At 37.3% G+C, this 16992-nt stretch overlaps 1 long non-coding RNA gene across 1 annotated transcript in view; it reads right to left on the reverse strand.

The window, feature by feature from the left end:
* Positions 1-16992, reverse strand: part of LOC147380179 (uncharacterized) — a 35908-nt gene that overhangs the window by 18052 nt on the left and 864 nt on the right. The window lies entirely within an intron of this gene.

Raw genomic sequence — 16992 nt, forward strand, 5'->3', positions numbered from 1 at the left:
ATGAAGCAATGCCATTTGCAGCAACATGGATGCAACTAAAGATTATCATACTAAGTGAAGTTACTCAGAAAAAGACAAAACACCATATGATATCACTTACATGAGGAATCTTAAAATACAGCACAAATGAACCTCTCTGCAAAACAGAAACTGACTCATAGACACAGAGAACAGAATTTGGTTTCCAAGGGGAAGAGGGGAGGAAGAGGCATGGACTGGGAGTCTGGGGTTGGTAAATGCAAACTATAACATTTAGAATGGATGAACAAGGTCCTACCGTATAGAACAGGGAACTATATTCAAAATTATGTGATAAACCATAAAAGATAAAGTCACTCAGTCATGTCTGACTTTTTGTGACCCCATAGACTATACAGTCTATGGAATTATCTAGGCCAGAATACTGGAGTGGGTAGCCTTTCCCTTCTCCAAGGGATCTTCCCAACCAAGGTCTCACACATTGCAGGCAGATTCTTTACCAGCTGAGCCACAAGGGAACCCCAAGGATACTGGAATGGGAAGCCTATTCCTTCTCCAGAGGATCTTCCCAACCCAGGAATCGAACTGCTGTCTCCTAAATTGCAGGCGGATTCTTCACCAGCTGAGCTACCAGGGAAGCCTGGTGACAAACCATAATGGAAAAGAATATTAAAAAAAAATACAATTTATGCATGTATATAACTGAGTCACTTTGCTGTACAGCAGAGATTGGCACAGTATTGTAAATCAACTATATTTCAATTAAGACATATTTTTACAAAAGAGAAAGAAGCTGCCACAAGTACAGTGAGCTGACAGCCTCCAACAGCAGTGCCTTCAGGTTATACTCCAGGGTTCAAATTAAGGCCAAGCTGTCTTCAAGCAGCTCCCTGGAGAGACTAAACACAGCAGGTTAGCAGAGCATGCAATTTCTTCCCAATTCAAAACTATGGACAATTTTGCACCAGCGTTCCCCACTGGGCTGATAGAGACTTTCTCTGCAGCGTGGTCTGAGGCTCTTCCTCCCCGATCTTGCTTCCCCTTTCACTTTCACATGTGTCAGACTTGCACTGTAGGTTGTAGCCTTTCTTTGGCCACTTTTGGTCCCTCTGCTTTCCCTCTTACACATGTGTGGTCTCCACTATAGCTCTTGCATTTCTAACTCCATGTTGGTGTTTGTTTCCAGGACAACACAGATAGAAGAAAATTAGTGTGTGTGTACTTAGCATAGCATAGCACAGCACGGTATTTATTTAAGAAGAAAGCCCAGCCCAGAAGACTTACAATCTGATTCTTCCCATATGCTGCTACAGGAAATAGACTACTGTTACCCACCATGCTCTGCTTTCCTTATTCCTTGTCCCAGCAAGGCTTGCAGTGAAATGAATTTTGAGCTATCAAAAATAGATATATTTTTATTATACATCAATAGATTATTTTTATTATAGCCTTCCCTGGTTTGACATAAAGTATATTAATAGCATAAAAAGAATAAAAATACTATTAGCTCTTTAACTTACTTGTAGTTAACCAAATAGTCTCATTTTGTAGATCACAACTTAAGATATTGGCTTGGCAGCACCAATTAGATTATTCTTGTTTACTTTTTTGGCTTTAAGAAATCTGTGAGTGGTTTCTGATTTATTTAGAGTTAACATTTTCCATTTTCAGTCTGTTGCTACTTTACAAAACACTGAAACTGAACAATTCAGATAGGAATAATTCACAGGATCTCTGAAGACTGTATAAGCAAATTATAAAAGAATACAAAAATATAAAGAAAAGAATTGTTTTTAAAAACCTGATGAATTTTGGAAATGCAAATATAATTTCAACATTTTAATTTTTATATTAAGGCATATTGACTTGGTAAAACATAAAGGACCTCTCTAATTACACTTAATTTAGCTGTTAAAACACCAAAAATTTTTGTTAAACATCAAATTTGTTAAAACATCAAGAGATTTATAGGTACTCCTTTATCTCAATCAAATCACTGGAGTTTATAGTAGAGAGTTTGTATTTCTTTAGACTGTAATCTCCAATTACAGATACTTAGCCTGACAGTTGGAGAAGGTGATGGCACCCCACTCCAGTACTCTTGCCTGGAAAATCCCACGGACAGAGGAGCCTGGTAGGCTGCAGTCCATGGGGTCGCGAGGAGTCAGACACGACCGAGTGACTTCACTTTCACTTTTCACTTTTATGCATTGGAGAAGGAAATGGCAACCCACTCCAGTGTTCTTGCCTGGAGAATCCCAGGGATGGGGGAGCCTGGTGGGCTGCCGTCTATGGGGTCGCACATCGTAAGACACGACTGAAGCGACTTAGCAGCAGCAGCAGCAGCCTGACAGTTAAGTATTCAAATTGAAGACATTTTATGAAAAACATGTGGTTTGTACTGGTGTGACTCTGATTATTTATATTTCAATTTTTACCGTGTATTAATCTGCATACTGACTTTTTTGCTCTGTGGTTAGCATCAAATGTTTGGCACTGGCATATTTATATAAAATACACTACTGTGGTGATACATTTCTGAGTTCACTGTTTATTTTTTGTGTCCACAAAACCCACAGAGCTACTAGGTGTCACATGACAGCTGCATTGCAACAAATTTTTGCTCAAAGCCACACTTACTTTTGCCCCAGTTTAGTAGATTCTTATTGTATATAATCCAAGGCTTGTCCTTGGAAGAAAAATGCCTGGCTGCATATCACAGGCACTTTCCTGAGATTTTTTTTCTGAAATTGTAAATGTTCAAATTAATTTCAGTGTAATAAATACAAAAAATAGCAACTGACTTGTTACCTTGCATAGTATTTTTTAATTAAACTTATCTTGCCAACATTTTCTTCATTGCACATAGCCTTAAAAAAACAGATGTCAGAAATCTTTGGGATATATTTTATAGACAAAGTAAGAATATAAATAAATTTCTGGTACAGGAGTTAATTCTACATTAAAGGGGCTCAAGCTATTTAGTAGTAAAATAGAAAATGTAAGAAATCACTTGATAAGACTAAGAAAATAAAGCATTTTAGTAGCTGAAAATATACTAGAGATACACTGGTATCCCATTAGTCCTTGTTTCCATTAGACATATTCTAGAGGAGGAGACAGACAATAAGCAAATATGTTATGACTTAATGTCAGATAGTGAAAGGAGCTATTAATAAACCATGTACTCAGAGAGCAACTATTCTAAGTAACTTTAAAAAAAAATAGCTGGTCCTTGAAGAAATGGCTGATTTCAGATCTTGGGCAGTAATAATAAAAGGTAAACTTAGAGTATCTTCTTACACCAGAAAGTAAGAGAATTATTAAAGATTACACAATATTATATCAAAAGGCCTCAGAGGCCAACTTGAAGAACCTCTTTATCAGTCTAGATTCAACCAAGAGAAGAGCCACACAATTATTATGCGAATATAAATATAAGAATCTGAATTTACATGAGTGTGGAAAAGCTGAGAAAGCAGCTGGAGGATCACATCTCTAATTCTTCAGCATGAAACTGAAATCAGTTTGAAAAGAAAGAATTGTAGAAGAGTTTGAGAAGCTGTCATTCCACCTACAGTGACTCTGAAGTGTGAGCTCATGGACAGATCTGTGAAGCCAATGAATCTGGCCACAGCAAACTCGTGCAAATAATGGCTTCTGCCTCCACTTTCAACTTTCACATTTTGCATGCATTCCTGTCACACTCTGACCTAAAACCACACAAGAAAGGGGAATCTGGAAAATGTGGTTTCCAGACTTAGAGAATGTGGCAGGGCTTCAAGCAAATGGTGGCTCCCATTGCCCTAATACAGACAATTGGAATGCAGTATAACTACGACTGCTAAAATACATCAAATAGGATTAAACCCATGAGTTGATAATGATCCTAAGATTGATTGCAAAAAACAGCCTCAATTATTTCCTTTCCTTATGACATGACTGCAGTTCTCCTACTCAGAAGGGAGAGTATTTTCCTCCATCCCTTGAATCTGGACTGGCCCTCCAACTCTCTTTGACCAACAGAATGCAACAGAAAGGACAGTGTGCCAGGTCTTAGGCCTCAAGAAGTAAGCATGCTTCTGTCTGCTCTCTTACACAGCTGTGCCTTCTCCTTTGTGCCACCCTCCTACCATATTATGAAAAGGCCCAGGCTAGCATGCTGGTCGATGAGAGAGTACAGGTAAAAGAATTAAGTCATCTCAGCTGACTGAGGTCATTCCATGCCAGCCAGCTGCCTGCTGACCAACAAAGCTCAGTCTGGAGAAGTTGAACTGCCCAGATTACTTTTCAAGCCTATGTTTCAAACAGTTTTATTGAAATGTAACAGATATACAATAAACTGCACATATTTAACCTGTACAACTTGGTAAATTGTGACATATGTGTACACACATAAAACCACCACTGTGAACGATTTGACAGATACATCCATCATCCTCATTTAATTCTATTTATGATCAGAGAATATACATTGTATGACTTTAATCTTTTTGAACTGAAACTTGTTTTATGGCTCAAAATATGGTCTTTCTTGGTAGATGTACCGTGTGCATCTGAAATGAATGTCTTCTGTTCCTGTTGAATGGAGTAGTCTATAAACATCCATTAGGTCAAAGTAGTGATACTCTCCTAGTCTTCTCTGTCATGCATTAATAGACTCTTCAATAAAGAAAAAGATGCTAAAAATATTAGGATTTGCAGGCCATAGAGTCTTTGGCACAATTATGCAACTCTTAAGGTGGAAATTAATTTATCTGAGATCTTTATTTTTTTCTTTTTTTGGCTCTTAGTGCTATAAATTTCCCTCTAAGTAATGCTTTAGGGGTGTTTCACAGAGTTTGATGTGTTGGTTTTTATTTTTGTTCTATACAAAATATAGGCACTGAGTACTATATACTTTTCCCCTAAATACTACTATTTTGGTACAGTGTGTAAACAGCCATAGCCACCTTCTGTTGTGATGCAAAAGAAGCCCACAATACATACAAGTGAAAGAATGTTAACATAATAAAATATTATTTACAAAATCAGGTGGGACAGACAGAGGGTGGATTTCACTCTCAGGCCATAGATTACTGAACTCTAAGGACAATTACTGATTTTACATCTACACATTACATTAATTATTAAGACAATGGTATTAAACTCTCTATATATACTTGTAGACTTGCCAAGTTCTCCTTATAGTTATAAATTTTGTTTCATGTATTTTAAAACTTTCTTATTTGGTGAATAAACATTTAGGAATGTTTTGTCCTTTTGATAAATTGCCAACTTTACCATTGTGAAATGACATTCTCTACCCTGGTAAAATGCTATGCGCTGAAATTTATTTTGTATGATATTAATGCATGCATGCTAAGTTGCTTCAGTTGGATCCGACTCTTTGCAACCCCATAGAATACATGCGCTAGACTTCTCTGTCCATGGGATTCTCCAGGCAAGAATACAGGAATGGTTTGCCATTTCATCCTCCAGGGGAGCCTCCTGACCCAAGGATTGAACCAGGGTCTCTTATGTCTCCTTCATTGGCAGGTGGGTCCTTTACCATTAGTGCCACCTGGGAAGCCAAGTTTGGCTTTCTTTGATTATTAATTCTTTCTTTGATTATTAATAGCATGGTATATCTTTCCATTCTTATACTTTTAGCTATTTCTATCTTTATGTTTGAAGTGTGTATTTTTGTAGGTAGCATAGAGTTGGGTCTTGATTTTTTAACCCAATTTGACAATTTTATGCTTTTAATTGGGGTATTTAGACAATTTGCATTTAATGTGGATAGTATGGGTAGATTTAAATATTTTTTCTACTTTATTCATCTGTTTTTTCTCCCTTTTCCTTCCTTCATTTGATTTAATTAAATATTTTGTAAAATTTTATTTCCATTATTTTCTTATTAGCTTTAACTTACTGCTTTGTCATTTTTGTGGTTGCTTTAAGTTTTATTGTATATACCTTTATCATCCTTGCCTTGCATGCAAGCTCAGTCGTGTCCAAATCTCTGTAACCCCATGGACTGTAGTCTTCCAGACTCCCCTGTCCATGGAATTTTCCAGGCAATACTAGAGTGGATTTCCATTTCCTACTCCATTGCTTTATCATATGCATCTTCAAGTATATCAAGAGAACTTTACAATAGGACATACCTCCTTCTTCTCTCCTGACCTTTGCATTATTGTGGTCATCATATTTTTTGTTATATAGCTTGTCTGTTATAAACTCAACACTGTACTGTTATGATTTTTGTTTAAATAATCAATTATCTTCTAAAAGGTTTAGATAATAAAGAAATACTTATTACCCATGAATTTACCATTTCTGGAATTATTCATTCCTTAGTGTTGGTCATATTTACATCATTTTCCCTCTAACTGAAGGATTTCCCTGACTACCTCTTACAGTGTGGGTATACTGGAGATCTTTCAGCTTTTGTATGTCTTTATTTTACCTTCATCTTTCAAATATTTTTCACTGTGTATAGAAAGGACACTTTTTTCTTTTCAGCACTTTAATGTTCTTGCTTCACTGTCTTCTTACTTGCACTGTTTCTGACTAGAAATCTGCTGTCACATGTATATACTGTGTATTTTGCATTTTTTCATGTAGTTGTTTTTAAGATTCCCTTGGTTTTGAGCAATTTGATTATGATGTACCTTGGTATATTTTTACTCATGATTCTTGTGCTTAATATTTGGAGATGTAGCTTTATAGTTTTCATTTAATCTGGAAAGTTTTAGCTGGGTTTTTCATTTAAGCTGGAAAGTTTAGTTTAGGTTTTCTTCAAATAATTTTTCTATCTCTTCCTTTCTGTCCTCTCTTTCAGGGACTACAAATATGTGTAGATTAGTCTGCTTCAATTGTGCTGCAGCTCATAGCTCTGTTCATTTAAAAAAAAAAAAATCCCTCTTTTTTGTGTGCTTTATTTTGAATAGTTCTTTTGTGGTATCTTCAGGTTTATTAATCCCTAAACTTTTCTTTTAGAGTCTCTAACTCCAGTACTCTTGCCTGGAAAATCCCATGGACGGAGGAGCCTGGTGGGCTGCCGTCCATGGGGTCGCACAGAGTTGGACACGACTGAAGTGCCTTAGCAGCAGCAGCAGCAGCAACCTACCATTAACTACATTCAACATTTTCATTTCACACACTGCAACTTTACAAATTTGGTTTGGATCTTTTTAATGTTTCATATATCTTCTTAATTTGCTTATATATGAAATAAAGTTAAAATAAATGTTTTAATGGTTTTGTTTACTAACAGGTATGTCTATTCTGGATGGGTTTTGATTAAGTAGCTTATAGCCTCATAATAGTAAGTCTTACTCTCTCGCTTCTTTCCATACTTAGTAATACTTTATTGGCTACCAGAAAATCTAAACTTTATCTTGTTGGGTATTGGGTATTTTCTGCATTCCAAAAGAATTCTTGAACTTTGTTCTGGGTTACAGTTTTGTGACCTGAAAATAGTGTGACCTTTCAAACTGTTGAATTTAAGATTCTTAAGTGAGATCAGTTCAGTGCTTAGTCCACTGCCATGTAATCTCTAATTTGAGACAAGACCCTTCCATGCACTGTTCCTAACACTTTATAAATTATGGGTTTTCTAGTCTGTTAATGGGAACAAGCACTATTTGTGGCCCTGTCTGAGTGCTAGGCACTGCTGCCTCTAATCTTTTCTGTTGATTCTCCTCCAACCTCAGGTAATTTCCTCACATGCATATACTGATCAGTACTCAGCTGATACTTAAGGATATACCTCTACTTATTCCCACAGTTCTATCAATGAACAGTTCTCTCTTCTCTGGTACTATCTCCTCTGAACTCTAGTTTCTCTGGACTCACTAAAATCTTGCCTGCATCTCCTCGATTCAGGGAGTATGCTGGAATCTGCCTCAGCTTTCCCTTCCTCTGCTGTGGCCTCTAAATTCCCCCGCGTTAGTACAGTGGGACATCCACTGAGCTTACCTTGTTTGTTTCATGCCTCTCAGAGATAACTGTCCTTTGTTGTCTAATGTCCAATGTCTTACAAATTGTTGTCTCATATATTTTATAGTTTTAAAAATTATTTTAGGCAGGATGATAATCTGGACCTTGTTTCTCCATCTTGGCAAGATTCATAAGTGCTTTATTGTTTTAAGCTATTGAGTTTGTAGGGGTGGGGAATGGGAGAGTTTTTTCAACAAACTGATATAAATCCCACAGAGGAGCCTAGTGAATTACAGTCCATCTGGTTGCAAACAGTCAGACACGACTGAGCAACTTTCACAACTGGTAACTGCTACAAGATGCTGAGAAACTCATTATTATGAAACTTCTTTTTTTTTTTTTTTAAAGAGAACCAATCAAGCATTTATCCCACCTTTCCTGTATGAACTCTACTGCTGGGTAACCAAAAAAAATGATCTGGTGAAGTTTTTCTTTATAACAGTACTCTAGTTAATAAGATAGAACAACAGAATTGAAGTTTATCATTTTAAAACTTCTAGTGCATTAATGGATCAAATCAAGACCAATCAATTTCTGCCTGTGTCACTAAAGTAGATAATATAATTTCTGTTGGAAGAACACCACAACCCCTATGAAGCAGTTTTACCAAGAAAACCACATATGATCCAACCATCACTTCACAGGAAATACAAAAGAGGAAACTAGTAATGAAACTCATTAGCAAAATCCAGAATGGGAGATGATACAGGACAAATGATCAAGTTTGTTTTTCAGTAAATAGACTACCGAGGGAAAAGGTGGGGAGAGAGAAAAGGAACTTATCAACAGATCAGTTATATAGCTTATTTAAACACTGATTCAAACAAAGAAAACCTGATATTAATGAGTAACTTGGTCCTTTAAGCACTGACTGAATATTTGCTACATTAGATCATTATTATATTTTCCCAGTTCTATTGATAAATGATTGACATACATCAGTGTATCAGTTTAAAGCATACAACATGATAGTTTGATTTATATATATCGTAAATGATGACCACAATAGTTTCAGCTAACAACCATCTACACATACAGATGCAATAAAAGGAAAAGACAGAAGAAAAGAAAAAAAAATTCTCCTTATGGAACTCTAAGAATTTATGCTTACAATGACTTTTTATATATCATTCAACAGTATTAAATATGGCCATCACATTGTTCATTACATTGCTAGTATTTATAACTGGAAGTTTGAACTTTTGACCACCTTCTTCCAATTTACCCTCCCCCACACTCTGCCTTCGGAGAAGGCAATGGCACCCCACTCCAGTACTTTTGCCTAGAAAATCCCATGGATGGAGGAGTCTGGTAGGCTGCAGTCCATGAGGTCGCTAGAATCGGACACAACTGAAGCGACTAAGTAGCAGCAGCAGCAGCAGCAGCAGCAGCACACTCTGCCTTTAGTGACCACAAATCAGATCTCTTTTTCTATGAGTGGTTTTCTCTCTCTCTTTCTCTTTTTGGATTCCACACATAAGTACTTGAGATCACACAGTATTTGTCTTTCTCTATATGGCTTATTTCATTTAGCATAATGACTTCACATTCCATCCATGTTGTTGTAAAAGCTCTGATTTCCTCTTTTTTATGACTGAATAAATATTCCATTGTGCATGTGTGTGTGTGTGTGTGTATGTGTGTATATATATATATATATATCAAGACCTATTATCCTTTTTCCAGTTATGATAATGGTATTATGGTTGCTTAACAAAAAAAACTCCATATAAAATATTCATGGATGAAAAGATATGTCTGGAAACTACTTCAAAATAATATAGGAGGGGAAAGTTAGTGAGGAACAAGATAAAATAAGCTTGCCCATGAATTAGGTAACTTTTGAAGCAGTTCAGTTTACTTTCCTATGTCTGGGATTTTTAAAAAATAAACATAAAAAGAGGATAACATAAGGAATACTGACTGCACGACAATGAGCACTGTTTTATTTGGGGGAATTAAGAAAGGTTTCTCTTCTAAGAGAAAGCTTTTGATCAGGAGACTTTTGAGAAGAGGCTTGATGGAAATAAAGTTGCAAAAGGAGAATGAAAGTAAGGTTATAGGATTTTTCCATTAGAAAGCCACTGATGACATTTATGATGGGTGAAGTGTAGGGGATGAAGTTTGAGTGCAAAGAGTTGAAAATGAGCAAGAGGAGACAGCATTATTCTTTCCAGTAGCTCACTGAGAAGGTCAGAGGACGGATAGAGACAGGGGAGGATGCATCTCTGCCTGGAATTACCTTCTGACTCTTAGATCCCTTCCTGGAGCCACTTTTTCTGATCCTGTTTTCTTTCAGCTTCAAGTACTTTTCTCCCACCTAGCTGTCAGTTGCAGCCCTGCATAATTCCTCTATGGAGCTGCCTTTAAGCCCCATATCACATACCAGGTGCCATAATGGGGCGATTGTTGGAACTCTTGTGCTGATGGAGGCTTTTATTTCTTCAGCTTTTGCACAAAGTGTTTTTTCAATTGCTTCCTCCTTTTGTCTGCTCTCTCCTATCCTGACTTCTGCCTTCATTAATCACTTTCTATTTTCAACCTTGTCTTGTCTTTTAGACTAGATTTTTAGCATTGTCTTCTTACCTATAATCTTTTTACCTGTTTACTAAGAATTAGGTCCTTTCTGTACACTGTTTGGGGCTGCCTATCTCCACCCAGCCCCTGGAGATATGGGGTTTCCTGATGATATAGCAGAGGAAACCACAGATTCAGTTGTTAATCTACAGTTCTGGATCACCTCCATGGCCATTTCATGCCCAAATTAAAGTTCTCCATGGAGAGCCAACCTGGCACTAAAGGTAGAACATTACTCAGAATCCCTGGGCTCATTAACCATTAACAGGGAGGAAGGGCAGAACTGCTGGCTCTGCGTTCAGAAGCCCAACCCCCTTCACTCTGAGAGCCCTCTGGGCTCTGTGCTGTGTTCTCCTGGAAGTTCGGTCCTGCTGCTCTCTAACTTCTGTGTGATAACATGGAAAGTGTGCACAAAAAACTTTTGCTGAATAATGATGTATTATGATGGTTATTGTGACGAAAGAGCTTGGGCTCTGGTTTCCACTGCAATCTGAATTAGCTGCTGCTCTTCAAGGAATGCCATTTTTACCTGAAAGAGTGACTGGTAGACAACCCCTGGTTATCCAAATGTAGAAACCTGAAACATATTTTCTCAAAAATAAAACTATCCCTTCAAGGAAATTAACTGACTGTATTTGTTGCCAATGATAACTTCCAAGTTTTCAAGCAAGGGAGAGCACCTCACACATGAGGCTTGTTTTAGTACGTTCCCTACTTAACTTTTCTCCATAATTATCCAAACTGAAGGCCAGAAAACTGCTTTCAATTAAGTGACTCATCCCATATGCTACTCAGTATTTGAGACAATTCACTTGTGTAATTTTGTGTGGTGTGTGTGTGTGTGTGTGTGTGTGTGAGATAAAGGAGCTTTTTCCTATAAAATCTGATTTCGATGCCAACAACTATACTTTTAAAATGTGATTTAGCAATTTTATTATCTTACCAGTAAGGGGCAGCAAACAACAATGTTTGTTTGAAATACTAAGCTAATTTAGAACTTGTCCTCTTATTTTTTGCTTTATGAAGACATCTCTGAACCCTTTCCCACTCTTTCTAGTAATGTGAAGCTGCAGAGATGGATGACTAAAAGGTCACCCAGAAAATAGTAAACTGTAACATTTAAAATATAATTCTAAGAAAAGATAAAATCTGCCAGCCCTTTGTGTTGACACATGGTGAAATCTCTTATAATTTCCAAATTACGTCCTAGGAACTGCCACACACCAAGTATCCATAAAACTTACTCATAGTCTATTAATGAGACGGAAAAGGTGAAAGTAGTATTTTGCCTTAATTTTGTCTCACAAAATACTGTTTCTCATCCGAGCTTTAGTCATCTAATTTAAAAATTATTTCATTTTAATGATTATTTATTACTTTGGTCACCAGATGAGAAGAATTGACTCATTGGAAAAGACCCTGATGCTGGGAAAGATTGAAGGCGGGAGGAGAAGGGGACGACAGAGTATGAGATGGTTGGATGGCATTACCGACTTGATGGACATGAGTTTGAGTCAACTCCAGGAGTTGGTAATGCACAGGGAAGCCTGGTGTGCTGTGGTCCATGGAGTCACAAAGAGTCAGATATGACTGAGTGACTGAACTAAACTGATTAAGCATGTACCATAAGCTAGGAACCATTCTAGGCAGTGGAGACAAATGATAAGCAAAACTGATATAATACCTGTCTTCCTGCTGCTGTTTTTTTGAGTTGGGGAAAGTTATCCAAACTAAGGGGCTAAAGGTAGACAACATAAAGAGAAACTCTGGACACCAAGTGTGAACAAAGGCTAAGATGCTAGTGAAGGATGGACAAATGCCAAGTCCCACAGCTGGAGAGATTTATTCAGAACCTTCGTTTGAATCTTTCACTCTCTTTCAGTGAATCTTTCACTTTCTTTTTTTTATTTTTATTGGAGTATAGTTGATTTACAATGTTGTGTCAATGTTGGTTTCAGGTGTACAGCGAAGAGAAGCAGTTACACACGTACATATATCCACTCTTTTTTAGATTCTTTCCCCACATAGGTCATGGAGTCTTTCACCCTCTCTCAGAACCTTCACTTAAATCTTTCTAATCACAAATGCTGGTGTGAAAACCAATGCTAACTTTATTTTTCTTGTATCTCGATGAGCACTCTCTTAAGAACCCATTCTTCTGAAGAATAAAGCTTAATTTCCAGTAAACTCTATTGCTCCAGGGATTTCTGAGTATTTTGTGCTTTACTCAAATCCAGAATCTACCCTCCACACCCCTCTTTCTTCCTCTGTTTGGGAAAGTACATCTACTTCTCTTGCTTGGTCTGTGTCAATGCCACGTCGTAATCTTTGAAATGTAACTCATGTTATAAGGTACTCTGACACCTTTTCTCCATCGTGGCATCAATATTAAGATGTGATTGCAGCCAAGATCTGATCTTCTGTAGTGTCTTCCTGTACCCCTAGGGCCCCTGCAGGGCAGATGCTTCTCTGTCTCACTTCTACATCTATGGTCTTTCGAAAGAACTCTCATGCCACCAGTGGCTCTAGGATGCTCCCTGGGCCTGCGTCAGTCCCATTTCTGCCCCCATACCCTATGCACCTATATTTAAGAGATTGCTACTGTACCTTTATAGAGTAGCTAATACTGTGGGAACTCAGCTGCTCAGGGTTGTAGTGGAAAGTGGGTGCAAAAGCCTTTCACTCTCAGTCCCCTCAATACATTTTGGATTTTCTACCCCATAATTTGCAGTCTAATCACTGGGGACTAAATGAGGCAAATATTCTCTTCTAATGCTATATGTTATATTTGCATCACAGTTTCTGAATCTGAAGGGCAATATTTAACATTTATTCCAGAGAAATTTCCTTGAATGAGGGAGGGTCAACTAGCAAAAGAAAATGCAGGGGAAAAAATAACATCAAGAAATATTTCATATATGGACCTCTAGATTGAACTACACTGTGATTTAAGAATCAAACCCAAATCAACATTTAATTTCTACCTTAAGCATATTTCTTTTTTTTTTAATACTAAACTCAAAAGAGGTCTCCATTTCTCAGTCATCTAACAAGTAATAGTTCCAAGTCACATGGCATCTAGGCAGCAGAAATAGAAATACTTTGTAAGATTTCATGAGCATTCTTGGTTCAAGTTCAGGAATATACATCTGTACTGGAATATAGGGGGGTTTTGCTTTTTCCACAATTTCAATGTTACCTGTAAGTTTTACGTCAGCCTGCAGAGGGCAGCAAATACGCTTGCAGGAGGAGTTGATTAGCAACAAAGCTTGAGGGCTAGTTCACAATGTGGCTTTTTTGTTTAAGTAAAAATAAGTGCTTGGTTGCTTGTTAGTAAAAAGGAAGCAGTCAAATCTATGTTTAGCACTTATTCCTCTGGTACTTCTAGATCTTTCTTGCAGACAACCAGGACTTACTCTACCTTGGCTCTCCCAGTAGGATATCACATATGCCAGGCACCCAGAATTATACCCGCTCCAACAAAAATAATTTTCTTGTATCTCTGCTTGTGTCTTCTTCTACGGGTAGTGATAATTTATATAGAATGCACAATATCTTTAACAAACATACATTATTAAAACCTAAGTATTTAAAATAAAGCCATTAATAAAAAGAATAATTTGTATTGCAGGGCTCCAAAATCACTGCAGACAGTGACTGCAGCCATAAAATTAAAAGATGTTTGCTCCTTGGAAGGAAAGCTACAACAAACCTAGACAGTATATTAAAAAGCAGAGATATCACATTGCTGACAAAGATCTGTATAGTCAAAGCTATGGTTTTTTTCAGTAGTCATGCATAGATGTGAGAGTTGGACCATAAAGAAGTCTGAGCACCAAATAACTGATGCTTTTGAACTGTGGTGCTGGAGAAGACTATTGACAGTCCCTTGAACAGCAAGATCAAATCAGTCAGCCCTAAAAGAAATCAACACTGAATATGCATTGGAAGGACTGAGGCTGAAGCTGAAGCTCCAATGCTTTGGCCACCTGATGTGAAGACCCAACTCACTGGAAAAGACCTTGATGCTGAGAGAGGTAGAAGGCAAAGGGAGAAGCGGGTGGCAGAGGATGAGATGGCTAGACAGCATCACTGACTCAATGGACAGGAATCTGAGAAAACTCTGTGAGAGAGGGAGATGGTGAGGGACAGGGGAGCCTGGCATGCTGCTGTCCAGGAGGTTGCAAAGAGTTGGACACAAACTTAGCGACTGAACAACAACAACAATTTTTAAAGTAAGGTTTACTTGGCTAAGGACAGTGGAATGAAGCAAGATTCCCCAATATCTAAATCAATAATCAAATAAATAACAACAACCACAACAAAAACCTACAAAAGAGGGGAGGATAAAACTTAACAGCAACAACAAGACAAAGGATCACAATCTAATGCCATAAACAAATGGGGTCAAAGAAAGACAAAGAAAATGCTGTCATGTTGTATTACACCTCTTAACCTTCCCCTCATCTCCCAGAAGAATTACCATGAAAAATGAGTTTAGAGTATTTCGCAAGTTCTCATTAATGTCATTTAATTTAGAAATACATGCACAGAGGAGTTAAGTAGGCATCCCTGAGGAAAATGAAGGAGAGATGCATAAAAATAAAACCTAAGTTGAAAATTCATTAGTGATAAGAAAGGTTGATAAGCTGAATATCTTGAACGGAACTGTACGATGTTGGAATGACAGCCAACCCAAGAATTCTCTCATAACAGAATCTCTGAAAAAAACTCAGATGCCATGTCTACAGCAAGGGTAACACTCATCCACAGCAGGGCTTCACCCCTTCTGTCCCCACACACGCGGCCTGCACCTCTGCCATCTCTGCATGCCTATAAGCTTGAAAGAAAGACCAACTGGGTACAGGAAAGACAGGAAGTGATTCAAGGAAAATCTACACTATGTTCAGTTGGGTAGCAGTATCTGATGATAAATGTAACCAAGATAAATTACATGCTAATTACAGAACTATGATAGAGCAAAAAAGAAGGGAAAAAATGGAACAGAGGGCTGGAGGGGAAAAGAGAAGAAAGGGAGGAAAAAAAGAAGAGAGACACAGGTCATAAAAAGCAAAAGTCTGGAAGTAAGCATATCGAAAACTACAGAGTGCCCAATGCTTTATGCTATGCAATAACATAGTATCAGTAAATAATCCAATAAAAGAACAGCCAAAATCAAGATGAAATTAAAAGGTTAAAAAGAGATTCAGAGATAAAACAACCTGAACACTGATGTATAATTGTAGATGTTACCAATAAACCATAATACCAGAAACACAATGTACTAAGTATCAGACTGGCTCTAACTGCTGAGCAAAAGTATCTTTAAAAATCTTAAATGTATGCAAATATTAACCAAGAAAGTTAACACTACTTAGGCTAAAAATGAGTTAAAGGCAGGAACTCCAAAAGGTAAGTAAAGCACTGAGGTTGCTTTTTGCCTTAATGGCATTGCTGAGCTCAGATGATCTGAGGTATTAATTTTTAAGGTTTCAGGGATAAGAGACAAAGCTCACACTCCATTCAAATTAGGGATTATATTAGGAGTCTCCCTTTTAAATGACACTAGACCCCTGAAATGTTATACTCTCAGTTTAAAAATGAACTAGAACTATACACTGACACCAATCTGGAACTTGGGGGAAAAAAAAAGAAAATTGCCCATCTTGAAACATGAACATCTTAATTCTAACTGGAGGTGAAAAAAGGACTTCTCCTGAAAATTCGTAACCACAATCTGACTTCTATTTAATATTGTATTTTGAACACAGATCACATGGTATTATGAAATACACACACACACACACACACACACAAAACTCCTCCAGTCAACAGGTAGTTTAGTTTAAACTGATACAGCACTGTAATGCCCACAGATGTCTCATGGAAACAAATGCTAATCCTCCCATGGAAGAATCCACCTGCGTCCCAAGCCTCAAAGAATTTTCACAGATCAAGTTCAAATAAAAACGAGAGCCTGAGGTAAAAAGAAAAAATGTCAATGAACACATATGGAAACAAGGCACCATAAATATTAAGGCTCAAGAGTCTTCAGATATAGGATTGTCAGATAGAAAAAACAAAAATCAGTTTAAAATGTCCAAAATATAAAAGGCATGAAAGTCATGCATAAAGAATACATATTTAAAAAGACAAGACTTCTAGAAATGAAAAATTAATAGAAATTTAAAATTCCATGGATGGTTTACACCAAATTGTCTGTAACTGAAGTCCAGAGATACAAAGAAGTAGAAAAATATGAAAGAGACACGAAGGACAGAATAAGATGGCCTAACGGATATCTAACTGGAATTCCACAAGGAGAATGACGAGGAGGCGGGGAGGAGTGAGCATGAGGTAGGGACTATATTTCAAGACACTGACTGAGAACTTTTCACAACTGGTGAAAGAAAACAAGTATTAGAAGCAGGAACTCCAATGAACCGCAAA

Source organism: Bos grunniens, chromosome 1, assembly GCF_055505025.1.
Source record: "Bos grunniens cultivar Pamir isolate PY7600 chromosome 1, Bosgru_T2T1.0, whole genome shotgun sequence".
NCBI classification, from domain to species: domain Eukaryota; kingdom Metazoa; phylum Chordata; class Mammalia; order Artiodactyla; family Bovidae; genus Bos; species Bos grunniens.